The following is a 16,811-nucleotide window of genomic DNA, read 5'->3' on the forward strand; positions in this document are numbered from 1 at the left end:
AGTTGAGTAGGTTGTTTCGTACAGGTAAATTGCAGTATATTTCACACGGTGCATCCAGGGGGACCATATGTATTTGGCAGATGGGGTCCATTTGTCCCGGGAGGGAAATGTCTTACTCATAGGAGACTTCTTAGCCTGGTTAAAGAGTTTACGTAACCATGACTTTTAGTAGGAGCTTTGTGGGGGGTCCGGATAGCCGGTCAACTATCCGGCCTGTGGCGGTAAGGTCATGATCGGTGAGCAGTAATTTGAAGATCCCTAGAGGTGGGGCGCCACCCATTATGGATGGGAGTGCCCGGGGGGAGGGGGCCATTGGCCCCTCACACGGGGAGGCGGTACCCTTCTAAGGATGGGACCGCCGAAAGGGAAGGCGGTCAAGGCCCCTCCCTGGGGAGGAGGGGCTACGGGTCCCCTCCTGGGAATTTCCCGGGGCCAGGACATCCGCGACGGCGGATGTGGTAAGCAGTGTGGGGTGGGAGGGGAGTCTACGCTACCTTCTAGACACCTCACACGAGTCCTCGGACGACCACCAAGATGGCGTCGAGTAAATATGGGGCCCCCGCTAAGACAAGGGAAATCGGAAGTTGGCACAGAGGTACAGTCCTCTGTGCACCCGCCCCTCACAAGTGAGGGGGGAGTTCTGGTATTAGGGATCTGACACCGGTTACGACCTTGCCGTTGGCCCGTAATGTTAGGATGTACAATTTGAATTTTTGAGAAATGCATTTACAGGATGTTTTAGAATCGGCTAGGAGAACCTTTGTATTAGAGATATGTTAAGGTTAGCCAATAAACATCGTAATGTATAAATGAAATTGTACATGATATGAAACTGTTATTTTAATGTTTTAATTTTGTTTCATATTTTAATAAATACGGCCGGGAGGGTAACTCCCTCCCGCCTTCCAAAAGCTCAAGAACCGTATCCGTCTTCCCATTCTTGGGGATTGTGTTGGGAGGGGGTGACGGGTATCCAGGCCATAAGAAATACATACAAGAAAATCCTTCAAAATACAGTTCTGCATTTGTGATTACTACTTTTAGTAACTTTAAGTATAAATACATCATTAATTATGTTTGCACCACAAAGTGAAATATATGTTTATTGATTTTGTTTCTTTCTACTCTTTCCTAGAACAAGTAAAACAAAATGACAGAAGGTGCAGAATTTGTTATGTCACAGAAAAATAAATTACTGTTATGTTATATGGGTTATGTGTATAATCAGGAAAGACAAAGTGGTAGTTTTTTGGAAGTGTACCAAATATTACTCAAACAAATATTATGGGAGGGCTACTACTGAGGAAACTAATGTGTTATTGACCAGGGAACACAATCATCCCCCAAATGTCACAGAAATTGAAATAAGAGATGCTTTAGAAAGTATAAAAACTGCTAGCACACAAAGTGATAAACCAACAACACAAATCCTTAAAGAAGAACTGTTAAAAGTCCCAGCCCATGCTTCAGGTCAACTACCCTCTATTGACTCCCTGAAACGCACAATTGCACGCACTAAAAGACTCACTAGCACAACCCAACCCAACCCTACTACTTTTGAGGAAATTATCATTTCACCAGAAATGTGCATCACACACAATAAAGACAAATTTATCCTTTTTGACAATGAAAGCAGTACAAACAGAATCATTATGTTTGCAACTGCAAGTAATTTAAGAAAAATCCAACAGTGTTCCCAATGGATGATGGATGGAACATTTAAACCCTGCCCAAAACCTTTTTATCAACTATATTCCATCCACGGTTTATACCATAACTATAACATCCCTTTCATTTAATGTTTGCTACCCAACAAACAGCAAAACACTTATACAGAAATATTAAATGTTCTCAAAACTGAAATCAATAATTATTTTCCACAAAAAATAATTATTGATTTCTAATTAGCTATGATTAATAGCATTTTGAGAACATTTCCCCACACAGCAATCCAGGGTTGCTATTATCATTTCAACCAGAGCATATGGAGGCATCTCCAGAAATCAACTTTAAGTATACTATACTCAACAGATAGCACCTTTGCCTATCAAGTTAAAAAATTGATAGCACTGGCCTATGTTCCTGTTACCGATGTAGCGGAACACTACAATTTATTAATTGACAGCACATATTACAAGAGGAATGAAGATAAACTAACCCCATTACTGGACTATTTCCAAGATACTTGGGTGGGAAGGTTGCACAGATCTGGACATCGACGCCAACCCAAATTCCAAATTCCTTGGTGGAATGTCTATCATAGTACTTTAAACCAAGAGGCTAAAACAAACAACAGTGTAGAAGGGTGGCATAATGCTTTCCAAGCTACCACAAGCAGAGGCAAACCCACATTCCATAACCTACTAGAAGCTTTGAAAAAAGAACAAAGCTATCAAGAACTAAGAATGGAACAATCTGTGACCCAAATTGGTCCAAAATTCACTAAACAAACTAAACAAATGTTCCGACTACTGCAAAGTCAAGTCACACTATATCCTACAACTAGAGGATTAGAATACCTGTCAATAATAGCTAAAAGCCTGCTATAAAAATGTCTACAAAATATACTAATGTCTTCTTACAATAATGGTAAATTTAAAAATCATAAACATTTGTAAACAATTATAAATAATACATATTTGTTTAACAAACTTATCAAAATTTGGGACATTATTTCTGAACAAATATGCAATATTTATAATTACATCACACATACACATTACATAAATATAGACATTTCCCACCCAATAAAAAAAGTACTTTAAATACTTACAATTTTTGTAGATGAAAAAGACGTAACCAAGCAAAATACAATCCATATAATCCATTCCAATATAGGACAATTCCAATATGGGAAACCCTCAAAAACCCGAAAATTAAGTAAAAAAGAAATAGACGGTCCAGGAAATCCTGAAAACAGTAGTGTGGACACTTTACTATTTAAAGTGATATACACACAACTTTTAAAAAACGGTCGCGCATATCAATGTATCAATCCAATTCGAAACCCTCCAAAAACCTGAAAAATGTTTAAAAAATGTAAAATCCGCTCCTGGCAAACACAAAAAATAGGAGATACATGTCACAATATAACCATAATAAGTCATACATTAGTTTCTCCGGAAAAAAACACGCTTCCTTCCATGTAGTTTTCATGCGAGGAACCGAAACCTGTAAAAAAACTGACATAACGAAACCCACCCACAAATAGCCCATAACATTTGTAAATACACTCACAATTATCATTAACCATGTAAGAAGACATTTCCTAACACTTAAAATAACACTAGAACTAAAACATACACAACGCATCTCTAACGACGACATTTCACCTAAACGCTACTTAAACAATTCATACATACACACAAAAACACTACACAGTTCAAATATACCCTCAAACATTACCACTCAGTTATAATTTGTATGTAAAATTAACCTTACCTCTCTCCACGCGAAGCAACTCCCAACCGCGAGCTTCTCCAGTCCTGAATGAAGCGCAATAACCTTACGCGGTAAAAAAGTAGTCCCCTTAAACCATTTTTGAAAAGGTATCATAGAAAATACAATGTTATAGTTAAAAAATATAATACATACACATTGTTATTTTAACAAATTAATACACTAGACTCATTATAATTTAACATGTTTAAAAAATATAAATATATTTAATATTAATTAATATATAGTAATTATTATATATTAATAATATTAAAAAATTATGTAAGACTTGAAATAATATATGTAAATAATTTCTTATTGTCTACATTTATAGGACAACTTTATGTTTGTTTTTAACTAAACATTATAATGGTTTATGTTAATAATTAATAATAATAAATAATATACCTTATTTATTGTTATTAATATCAAAATTATAACCATTTAATATATAAACAATGCCCTGAAATAATGTATTTTTTTTCTCTGAATGTATGTTTTTCTGAAAAGAAGAAATAAATGGTTATGTTTAGTAATTAATAATAATAATAATAATAATTATATTTGTTATTATTTTTATTAATTATAACAAAATGTTTTATAATAATTTCTAAGTATTATAAAAGTATATAATTGCATAAATAATCTTTTTGCAATACCAGATATTATTATTAAACATATTGTTCCCCTACACTGTTATAAAGTTTACAACATAATATATTTATATGTTTCATTTAAAAACAACATTGTCTGAAATATGTACCAAAAAATGTCTTAATTTGTATTTCCATTTCTTGAGCAAATATAATAATTGTCATGTTACTTTATAAAAATGTAAATGTAAAAAATATATATTTAATAATATTAATATATAATATTAACATTATTAAATATAAATGGAAGAAGCTGAAAAAAACTTATTTTTTATTTAATTCAATATAAATACTTGTTACTCAAAGTTAATGATGAAAATATTTTTTATTTACAGAACAAAATGTTGTTAAATAATTTTGTGTGATAATTTACAACATGTATATAAATGATAATGTGTTATTCTGCGAATACTACATTTCAAAATAATGTTATGTTATTTTTGTTTGTGATTGTATTGTAGTACACATTAAAAAATAAAAAATGTTTAATGAAGTTTTTTGAAAACATCCATTTTGCATTATTTTGTAATATAATAACACAGTAATGTAAAAATATATGCAAATGTGCTGGACACTGACCAATTAATATTTACTATTGATACTCCAGTCAAGCTAATATCATGGAAGGTGCTGGACACTGACCAATAATTATTTACTATTCCTACTCCAGTCAAGCTAATAATGTAATTAACTAATTAAAATTAATTAATTACCAATTAATTACTAATAAAAAATATGTACAAAATTATATTAATTAATTAACTAATTAATGTTAATTAAAAATACCCCTTTACCCAAAAACACAAAACTGACCCTGAACCCAAACAATACCCCTTTACCCAAGAACTGAAAACTGACCCTGAACCCTAGAAATACCCCTTTACCCAAAAACTGAAAACTGACCCTGAACCCTAAAAATACCCCTTTACCCAAAAACTGAAAACTGACCCTGAACCCAAAAAAACCTTAACCCACAAACTGAAAACTGACCCTGAACCCATAAATACCCCTTTACCCAAGAACTGAAAACTGACCTGGAACCCTAAAAATACCCCTTTACCCAAAAACTGAAAACTGACCCTGAACCCTTAAAAAAACCCTTTACCCACAAACTGAAAACTGACCCTGAACCCCAAAAATACCCCTTTACCCAAGAACTGAAAACTGACCCTGAACCCTACAAATACCCCTTTACCCAAAAACTGAAAATTGACCCTAAACCCAAAAAATACCCCTTTACCCAAGAACTGAAAACTGACCCTGAACCCAAAAAATACCCCTTTACCCAAGAACTGAAAACTGGCCCTGAACCCTACAAATACCCCTTTACCCACAAACTGAAAACTGACCCTGAACCCAAAAAATACCCCTTTACCCAAGAACTGAAAACTGACCCTGAACCCTACAAATACCCCTTTACCCAAAAACTGAAAACTGACCCTGAACCCAAAAAATACCCCTTTACCCAAGAACTGAAAACTGACCCTGAACCCAAAAAATACCCCTTTACCCAAGAACTGAAAACTGACCCTGAACCCTACAAATACCCCTTTACCCACAAACTGAAAACTGACCCTGAACCCAAAAAATACCCCTTTACCCAAGAACTGAAAACTGACCCTGAACCCTACAAATACCCCTTTATCCAAAAAATGAAAACTGACCCTGAACCCTAAAAAAACCCCTTTACCCAAAAACTGAAAACTGACCCTGAATCCTAAAAAAAACCCTTTCCCCACAAACTGAACACTGACCCTGAACCCAAAAAAATACCCCTTTACCCAAGAATTGAAAACTGACCCTGAACCCTAAAAATACTCCTTTACACAAAACTAATTATTATTATTTAATTACCAATTAATTAATAATTAACAATAACAATAAAGTAAATATATTAGCACATTAGCTGTAATTAATTGAATTTATTAATTAATATTAATTTTTCCAAATTAATTAATTAACAATAACACAAAATTATAGATAATAAAAATTACTCTAATAATGTAATTAACTAATTAAAATTAATTAATTACCAATTAATTACTAATAAAAAATATGTACAAAATTATATTAATTAATTAACTAATTAATATGAATTAATTACCAATTAATTATTAATAAAAAAAATTACAAACATATATTAATTAATTAATTATTATTAAATTACTTCCCACCCTATTCCCCTATAAACCCACAACCCGCTCCTAAACATTAACTACAATTTATATTACTATTAATAACAAAAAAAATGTTAACCTTTTTTCTACATAATCTCGATATTTTTTACTTTGACTATTTATCAATATTTTGTCTGGTCGATATTTTTGAGTCGATATTTTTGGAATCGATATTTTTTAATCATTATTTTAGTCGATATTTGGACCAACGATATTTTTGATATCGATATTTTATTATTGTCGATATTTTTAACTCAATATTTTGTCCATTCGATATTGTGGAGTCGATATTATGTCTAGTTACCAGATCCTACATTAAAAGTCGGAGAGTAGATCATAGATCCAACATTAAACAGTGGAGAGTACATCCTACATTAAACAGTGGAAATTAGATGATAGATCCCACATTAAACAGTGGAGAGTAGATACTAGATCCACATTAAACAGTGTAGAGTCCTTCCAACATTAAAAGGTGGAGAGTAGATCATAGATCCTACATTAAATAGTAGAGGGTAGATCCTACATTAAACAGTAGAAGGTAGATACTACATTACATATTGGAGGTAGATCCTACAGTAAACAGTGGAAAGTAGATCCTACATTAAATAGTAGAGAGTAGAGCCTACATTAAAGAGCCTACATTAAACAGTGGAGAGTGGATCCTACATTAAACAGTAGAGAGTAGTTCCTACATTAAAGAACCTACATTAAACAGTGAAGAGTAGATCCTACATTAAATAGTAGAGAGTAGAGACTACATTAAAGAGCCTACATTAAACAGTGGAGAGTGGATCCTACATTAAACAGTAGAGAGTAGTTCCTACATTAAAGTCCCTACATTTAACAGTGGAGAGTAGAACCGTCAATAAACAGTGGAGAGTAGTGCCTGTATGAAACAGTGGAGAGTAGCACCTACATGAAACAGCAGAGAGGAGAATCTACATGAAACAGAGCTGTATGAACTGTGAGGGATAGGTATTTATTAATATAAGTGCAAATCGTTGATATTTTCAGCTGTGCACAGTCCTCGAACTCTGTAGTTAGAACATAATTTACACTCCCTATTAATAATGCCAATTTATGTTTATTTGCCCCCTCGCCTTGGTACCTGTGCCATCCTTCCTACCCCTTACCCCTTTTATGCAATGCAACCTTTTCTAACACACATATTTTACTTTATAAATGAAGTTGGGGATTCTGTTCCTTTCCGTTGTGCTTTTTTGTGTATGGATTTTAACTTCTGTAATGTTTATTAATAGTATGACAGAAGCTTCCAAACACCAAACTTCTATCCACAGCCTGCCTACTCTATTCTATAAGAGTTTATAGGAGAACTTGAATAAATGTTCTGAACTTGCTGCCAAGTCTGCTTTATTTATAACACATTACTGAAATGAATTTCAGAGAAATGGAATAAATTAAAATAATCTTTGTTTTGATTGCAGCACTGTGTGGGAAGAGGTTCAGGGTGTGTGAAGTGTTGCTGAGAAGGAAGCGAAAATGTGTTCTCAAAAGTTAGCTTTTTTCTGTGTGAAGATACCAGTGGAAGGCCACCAGTACTGGCTGTCTATAAGGATATTGCCTCAATTAAACGTTTTTTCAAAAGAACATACCACTGGCGTCTCCAGAAGTGATTTGTAGTGGGGGGCACACAGCAAGCCAGATATATAAAACTGACAATCATGGAGATTATGTGTGCACACTTTTACATGTTTGCTTAAAAACTTTACATATGACTATGGATGGATGTGTGTATATACCCATATTAAATATAATTAGGTCAGAGTTTCAATAGAATGAGTGGTTTTTGTTTGGCTAATACCTTTGTCACTGTCTGATGAATCGGCATGAAATTTTTCAGAAACAAAGTTTATCTTCATCAGTTCCTTCTTGCAAAGTTGTAGGGTAATCGGAGTAGTGGGTTTCTCAAAATTGGGCAGTCCCCATTTCCTATGTTATTTCCCATAGAACATTTTGGGAAGCAATACCGAAAAAACGTCTGAACAGAATTACAACAAATTTGAAAGTTAGACATATATTCAACAAGAGTGCTTTTTAGTATTTCACGTAAATCCATTCAGCTGTTTTTATTATCATGTATTAAAAGAGGAGCTCAGGTTGGGCACCAGTTGTTAAAACGTTAGGCATAGCTGTACTGTTGGTGCCCAAATATGCTCATTTTGTCCACTTTATAGAGGACAGGTCAATCCTGATTGGCTAGTAATAACCTGAACAATACGTTGTCATAGCCATTGAAGGACTCAGGGACATGGTGTCTTTTGTATCTCAACAACCTTGCTATTGTGTATGTAGCCTAGTGATGGGTGCTATGTTAGACTCCTAATGTTCTGGAAGATTGGAGTCACTTGGTGGGCGGCTGCTGCAGATACAGACATGCCATGGGGTTGCTCCGTGTAACTTAATACATATATTTACAACCTAATCTATGAAGTGTACTTTGTAAAAGTGGTGATGGGGATGGGATGGTAAAAGAAGATTAGGTGGATACCAACAATCCTTTGGATCGAGATCGGACAACCATTGCCTGTGAAAAAAAACAAGTCAAGCAGGAAAACAAATCAAGTACCACTTTGCGTTCCGAGTGCTTTGTAGCCAATGCCAGTGTCTGGGACAGCATTGGGACTTGTTCTTAAAGTGAGGCGCACCAAAGAGAATAGTAGCAAAGTGTGTTGGAGCGATTAGATTGTGTTTTGATTGCACCAGCCGCGAGTCCTGTTCACAGTGTTTGCATGATGGAAGTGCTATGATGGCACTAGCGGCAGTGTGCGGCCAAGGTTGGTGCTAGTAATGCTGACTGGAAGTGAATCAGTGCTGTCTTGAAGTGAAGTACTGGAGGATTGTCTGCGCAGCGTGGGGCGTACCTGCATTGTTGATTTACAAGTATTCACTGGCGATATGTTGACTTGCGCAAGCTTCATACCGTCATTGTCTTTCCGCCTGTGTGCGTCACTGTAAGGAGCTTCAGCGCGGATAGGTCATGACGTGTGGAGTTGCAGGAAGACATAACGCGCCAGTAAACAATGCGTTGACAAACTTTCGCACCATTGTGAGCAGCGTCAGCGCGATTTCATGTAGAAACAGGAAGTTTTACATGTGAATATGAGTATTGCGCAATCACATCGCGTGAACAGGAAGTATATTGGTGCCGGTTGGGACTCGCACGACAGCATCGGATGTAAACTCTCGGAAGGAACACGCTGTGGACAAAAAGTTGGGACAGTGACTTATAATCATCTTATGACAGCAGTGACAACTTTGGTTATTTTAACTTGTTTTTTTATGTCCATGTAACTTGTGTAATACTATGAGGAACTGGTGACTGGAAGTGATACATTATTGTGAACAAAACAAATAGAAGTGTTAATACTAAATAAACACTGGTTTAATCTAGTTGCATTCACAATATACAAAACAATTAGAAGTGTTGATACTAAATAGGTGTTTTGTTTGATTTAACTCTATCAGAATGGCTGTATCATCTGTAGTTGCTCCACCAAAATTCTTGCAAAATCCTGGGGAACCTATAATGCCCTGGGAGGATTGGATTGAGTCATTTGAGATTATTTAGAGGTGATTAGTGGAGAGGATTTAGTAGCTTCCCGCAAAGTAGCATTATTGAAACATAATTTACTAATTGAGCGCAGAAAGGTGTTAAAAACTTTGCCTAGCCCCGCTAGAGTAAATTCTACCAATCACGAGGGTGAAGAAGCTGACGAGAGTGAGGAAACACAGGATGACAATTTTGATGAATATGCAAAAGTAGTAAAAGCCTTAGAGGTACATTTTGGTAAAAAAGTCAGTATTGTGGTTGAATGGCACACATTTTATTCAAGAGAGCATCAGTCAGGAGAATCAGTTGAGCAGGACATTTTGGTACTCAGAACATTTGCATCAACATGTAGATTTAAAGAGCCAACAGAAGAAATAATAAGATACAAATTTATTAATAGGACGAATAATATGAAAATAGAGGAAAGATTGTTAGACTTAAAAGATCCCACATTAAAGAAGTCAATAGAAGTAGCGAGACACATAGAGAATACTTCTAAGTATGTCAACGAACTTAATTCAGATCAAGTTAAAGATAAAGGGGAGCTTACTAAAGTATGTGCTGTTGAAAAAAAGAGTGTCAAGAAAAGTGACAAGATTGTTTAAAATTTTCATCCCAATCATAATCGTACATTTAATTGATGCGGCAGCCCAAGACATACCACTGATTCTGATAAGTGCATAGCGACTAAAGAAAAATTTTACAAATGCAAAAGAATAGGACATTTTGCATGCATGTGCAAAACCAGTTCATCTAATAATTGCAAATGTACAGTACACGCCATACAAGAGTATAGTGAAGAGGAGTTCTCCGATGAAAGAGATGCAGTTGAAGTCTGTGTTGTATATGAAAATACTATCAATGAACTTTGTGAAGGGTACAATACTCCTAAATGCATGCTAGGTATCAATGGTACTAAAGTTCTAGTATGGGCAGATTCCTGCTCTCTGTACACTATTATAGACAAAGATGCATGAAAGAAAATTGGCAAATGTAAATTGAATTCTCCTGTCATTTAACCCCTTGGTTCTTTTGGAGTTTAGCTTCCTTTAGTAGGATTATTTAACTGTAAACTTTCACATAAAGACAAGGAAATATTTAGCAAGGTGTATGTTGTAGAAAAGGATAGAACCTTATTGGGATGGTGTGAACAAAAAATATTAGGGATCAAGTTGGATCCAAATCACCGTGATCAAATACTTGCAATGGAAGATTCTGAGAAAAGCAAGTGGAGCACAAAATATCCGAAGTTGTTTAGAAGTGAGGTTGGATGCTTAACTAAATTTGAACATCGCATTGTTCTAAAATCCAATTGTGTTCCGTGTGTACATAAGGCGAGGAGTGTACCATTTGCACTTTGAGAGAAATTAAAGAAGGAGCTGCAAAGTTTATGCAAGGCGCACGTCATCGAACCAATTGAATCATCAGAGTGGTTTAGTCCCATTGTTTATATAATGTATAATTTCAGTCTTTCTTGAATATATGTGAATTTTTATAATTCCATGGAAGGCATTGGTGCTCCGTCCCCATTTTTGGCTACTCCAGGTGACCTTCCTGTGGAGTGGAAACAGAAGCCTACATTGAGACAATTGGGGGAGATGATTACACTGACAAATGCAAACTTGCAATATTAAAGCATTGTTTAGGTGCAGACAGAAGACTAATTTTGAGCCATTTACCCTCTATACCGACCAATTCCAGTGATGGGGATGTTGATGTGTTTATCAACACCATCAAACAACTTATTAAACAATACGTTTAAAAAACTAATGAAGTTGTAGCACAACATTAGTTTCTTAGCAGAGGGCCATTATCTAATGAACCCATTGATGTCTTTGTAAATGATTTAAGAATATTGTCCGCCAAGTATAAATATTTCACTTTCCACAATCAAATGGTACATGACCAAATGGTACATAAAGTAGCTGATATCAAACTGCAAGAAAAATTACTTTTGGCAGATGATTTAACTCTTCCTAAAGCTATTGACATTGCTCATCGCTTTGAAAATATGAATTTGGGGATATTGGAACTTTCGGAAAAGACAAATACAGCTGAAGTTAATATTGTGAAAAAGAAAACTACTGATGAAAACGTTAGCAATAAATCTTTAGGAAAATCTATTCCTTCTAGCAATATATATTGGAAAGAAAAGAGTATATCTGCTTCAAATGTGGAATTCCGGGACATGTGCCCACTGATAGAAGATGTCCTGCAAAAGGTCAAGCATGCAAATATTGCCACTCTAAGGACATTATGCTAGGATGTTCAGAAACAAGAATATGTTTAGAAATAAAGAGATAGTTGTCAAAAATTCAAGATCAGATAATGTCAAGGAGGTTAATAGTGGCATAGATGAAGCTGAATTTATGTTAACTGTATATGAAATTGATGCTGACATAAAAGATGCCCAATTTTGTACAATACTAATAGGCAATAAGGAAGTCAAATTCATGCCTGATTCAGGTGCAAGGGACACTCTTATTGGTGATGAATGGCATTTCCAAATGTTTGCTTGTTACCCCCTGATATAAAATTGGTGGGTTATGGAAAAAAGCTAATTGAAGTTTTAGGTTTTTCTCTTCTGATCTTAGTTTTAAAGGAAAATCCATAAATGCTAAAATATATGTGGCCAAAGAGGGATCTTGTCTGTTAGGTTGGCAACAGCAAAGAGATTTAATGATCACTTTAGATCTCTATCATCCTGATCTGGTGTTGGGAAATTCTGACTTGATTCATCAAGTGAGTAATTGTCCTACAACTGAATGGGAAAAAGGTTAGGATTGCAAATAAATGTTATGCATGAAATCATTTTAAAGCGCAATGCAATTCCTAGAGTCCATAAAGTTAGGGCTATTCCTTTGATATTGAGAAAAGCTGTAAAGAAGAAATGAGAAAGATTATGCCAATTGGACGTCATAGAAGAGATCGAATCTTCTGAGTGGCTTTCTCCCGTTGTCATTGTACATAAACCTAATGGTAAGATTAGGTTGTGTGTGGACTTAAGAGATTAAAACACAAATGTATGGGTGGACAGACATCCCCTACCTAATGTTTGGGAGATGTCAAACTTAAAGAGGCCACAATATTTTCTACCCTAGATTTATCAAATTCATATCATCAGATTGCTTTGGATGAAGATAGCAAGCAATTCACTTCTTTCATCATGACTGAAGGTGCCTTTAGATACAAAATGATGTCGTTTGGGCTAATTTCTGCATCTTCCTTATTTCAGAGGGTCATGCACAATTTGTTTTAAGCTGTAAAAATGTTTTGTATTTTCAAGACAATATCCTTGTCTGTGGTAAAAGTAGTCAAGAACACTCTGAGCTCTCAAACAAAGTGTTATCTATTCTTCAAGACAATGTTTTGACTTTAACTATCAAAAAATGCAAATTTGGGGTGTTGATTATTTAGGTCATTCCATCAGTAAAAATGGAATTTCTCTGAAACAAAATATATTTAAAGCTATTGAAGAAGCAACTGAACCTCAACACAAGGATCAGTTGAGATCTCTCCTGGGTCTGCCAGAATAGTACACAACATTTATACCATCATTCGCAGACAAAACTGTGCACATGAGAAATTTGATTAAAAAGCACCAAATGCTTGAATGGGATCTCAACAGTACTGCTGACCTTTCTCTTCTTAAAAAATGCATAGCTTCAGCACCTGCTTTAGCTCCTTTTGATACACTATGTGAATCTGTAATTGTTTCTGATGCCACCAGTGTTGGCATTGGTGCTGTACTTATGCAAAATCAAAAGGGGCATCTGGTCACCATTGCGTTTGCTTCTAGACCATTAAGAGGTGCTGAGAATAAGTATTCCACTCTTGAAAAAAAAAAACACTTGCTTGTTGGTGGGGTATTGAATATTTTTGCAAGTATGAGTACTGTACTACATTTAAAGTTAGGACTGACCACCGTCCTTTGGTGGAAATGTTTACAACAAAAGACTGTGAAAAAGCAGAATTGCTAAATGGCAGTACAAACTACAAGATTTTAATTTCAAGGTAGAATATATTTCGTTCTAGCTGACTGTCTGTTGAGATTACCTATAGAAGATATGGTGTCATTGTGGATGGTTGTGAGCTAGACAAAGTAGTGTCTGTAAAGTATCTAAATGGTGCATAAAAGAAGATCAATGGAGATTGGCTTGTGATAATGATCTAGATATTTCCAAGGTGATATGTTATGTGAAGTCATCTCGGCCCAATAAAGCTGATTTACCTCAGAGAATCATACCTTTTCTCCTAGTGGCACAGGAATTATCTATTCAAGATGGTATTTTATTGAGGGGTCTACAATTAGTTGTGCCTAATGATCTCAGACAAACTGTCTTAGATATGGCACATGAAGGGCATCCTGGTATGACGAGTATGAAGAGAAGGATTAGGAGTGAGTTTTGGTGGCCTGCTGTTGACAGATGTGTTGAAAGGAAAGTCAGATCATGTGTTCAATGCAGTATTAGTGACAAGTCACAGAAGGCCCTTGTTTATCATCACTCTCTAGTTTCCAGGCCATCTTGTGTGTGGGAAAATGTATCTCTTGACATAGCTGCACCAATGAGTTGGGGACATAATTCCTTATATGCCATTGTTCTTATCGATCAATTTCCCCAGTGACCTGAAGTTAAATTGGTTCAGCAAATTACTTCTAAGATTGTTATACAATTTCTCAATGAAGTATTTGAGAGGGAGGTATTTCCTGGATCTATTCTTACGGACAACGGAGTGCAATTAACTTCTATTGAAATGAAAACTTTTCTTGAAGGACATGATATTATACACAAACATTCTTCTGTGCATTATCCACAATCCAATGGAATTGTGGATAGGTGGATAAGAGTGTTGAAAGAGGGTTTGCAGCTCGCCATCAGCAATAGCAAAAGTTGTCATGATGCCATCAAGGACTTGCTCTGGAGTTACAGAAATATCCAAATAGTGAAGGGGGGGATGTGTCTCCTTTTGGAAAATGAGAGGTAGGAAGAGGCTATGCAATTTGAGTAGAAAATGGATGAGGGATCTAATTTGTAAAGATGGTATAAAAACGGAATCTGAAATGGATCAATCCAAAATGAAAGACGACATGGATCGATCCAATGTGAGAGAAAACCTTTTATTTTCCCTTTTGAAAATTAATGATTGGGTGGCGATGGAGCAAGGTTTCATATGTAAAAGAAACTTGCTTGGATTCAGCCCTCTCAAAATAACATATAACTTATTAACCAACATGTTTTGTAAGTACTAATAATTACACCACATGCCATTTTGGTATCTAGGGGAAGCTTTCCTATGTCATTTACTAACAAGTAACCCGAATGTCTTAATATGGCTGCTGAAAACGCAGGAACTCTTCTGCGCATGCGTCTACTGCATGTACGTAGTGTGACGTCCTTTGCTTTTGGTGGGAATTCTTTGAAGCTGCACAGTAGTACCTAAAATGTCTGGGAGCGAAACTCACATGCTAACACATATGCTCTTACTTAAACTAAACCAGGTGTGTCTTTCTAATTTGCTAATGCAATAGTTAAAGTAATGGGGCTAGAGTAGAAATAAGTGGTATACAGTGCATTTATTTATTTTAGTATTCTAATGTCTCTCTCTTTGACTTTATTGATAGCTCGTATTTGGGCCTGAAGGGTGTCTGTATTCTCCATCTTGGATTTGCGGTGCATGCGCACTGGAACTTTGAATGCCTTGAATTCATTGGCATTGAAAAACTGCCAAGTCCCATCTAACCAGTTATGTGCCTGGGAACCTCACCTCCTGACCCGGAGAAAGGAAGAAAAGAGAATAAAATGTTATACAATGTATATGAACCAAAATGAAATAATGCTGGGTGGAATAAAAACATGGGAAAGTAAAATTTTGTGTGGGAATCTAGCTTAATTAAAATAAAGGAAAATGACTTCATACTGGTATGGTGTGATGACCTCTCCCCGTCTTTTCGACCAATCAATAAAAGGAATATACGAATTTGCAACATTGGTGGGTTGTACATTGCCTGGAAATGCTATAACTATGGTAGGCTTAGTCAGTTAGATTGTCATACTTGTCACAAACCTGTTACTGACCCAACGTATGCTGAAGAATAATGGTGGATGCCGCAGACCTCAGAGGGCTGGTCGAGCACTCTGAAAGAAGAATCAGGAGATTGCTGAAGGAAAAGACTCTGTCATCTAGAAGGGAACAAAAGTAGCTGCAGAGAGGGGTGTGATGCTAGTGCTGCACTTAACGGAGGTTACCCATCCTGTCCTGCACCAGTCCCAACCTGTTGGCTCCTGTCTACTCGGGAGCCCTTTCTTTCCAGCCCTTGGCCAGGGGTTGGTCCTCGCACCATTCTAGGTAAATATAAATCTGTGTGGTATCGCTTTGTACCGTTTCCTTTTCTCACCCTTCTTAGGTACCAATGTCTAAGATTTCCGCAGAGTTTCTAATGATTTGCCTTTGATCATTATTTTTCTAATTGAAAGGTCTTTAACTGCTGTTTATCAGTACTTGATTCACAAAATATTGCATAGATAAATGTGTTTAAAACTTTCCTGAGTCTGTGATTATTTTAAGAATAAGGTAAATGTTTATATTACCTATTATTCTAACTGCCAGATCCATGTTCCTCAGTGATTAGAATACATACAAGTGACAAGGAATTGGTAAGTTAGGGTGTTCAGGTATAAAATATAAAACAAGTGATAGGCTGGAAAGTAGGTTATCGGTTTAAAGTGCGTATGTTTATGGACCCAGGTGAGTATGTTGTTATACAAATATCTTAATCTGGTAATCTTGCGCCATCAGTATTAGCTTGATAGCAGAGCTATGGTTAGGTTTTGGTTAAGATAGGTAGTTAGTTTGTGTATTGATTTTATTGATTTATGTAATAACCAAACCCGTTTTGTATTGTTACATGTTGTCTGGAATTTCCCTGGGGATATTGAATAGCGTGTGGTAAATGGAAGCCACACTGCAGTG

Source organism: Lissotriton vulgaris, chromosome 2_2 (assembly GCF_964263255.1).
Source record: "Lissotriton vulgaris chromosome 2_2, aLisVul1.2, whole genome shotgun sequence".
In the NCBI taxonomy this organism is placed as follows: domain Eukaryota; kingdom Metazoa; phylum Chordata; class Amphibia; order Caudata; family Salamandridae; genus Lissotriton; species Lissotriton vulgaris.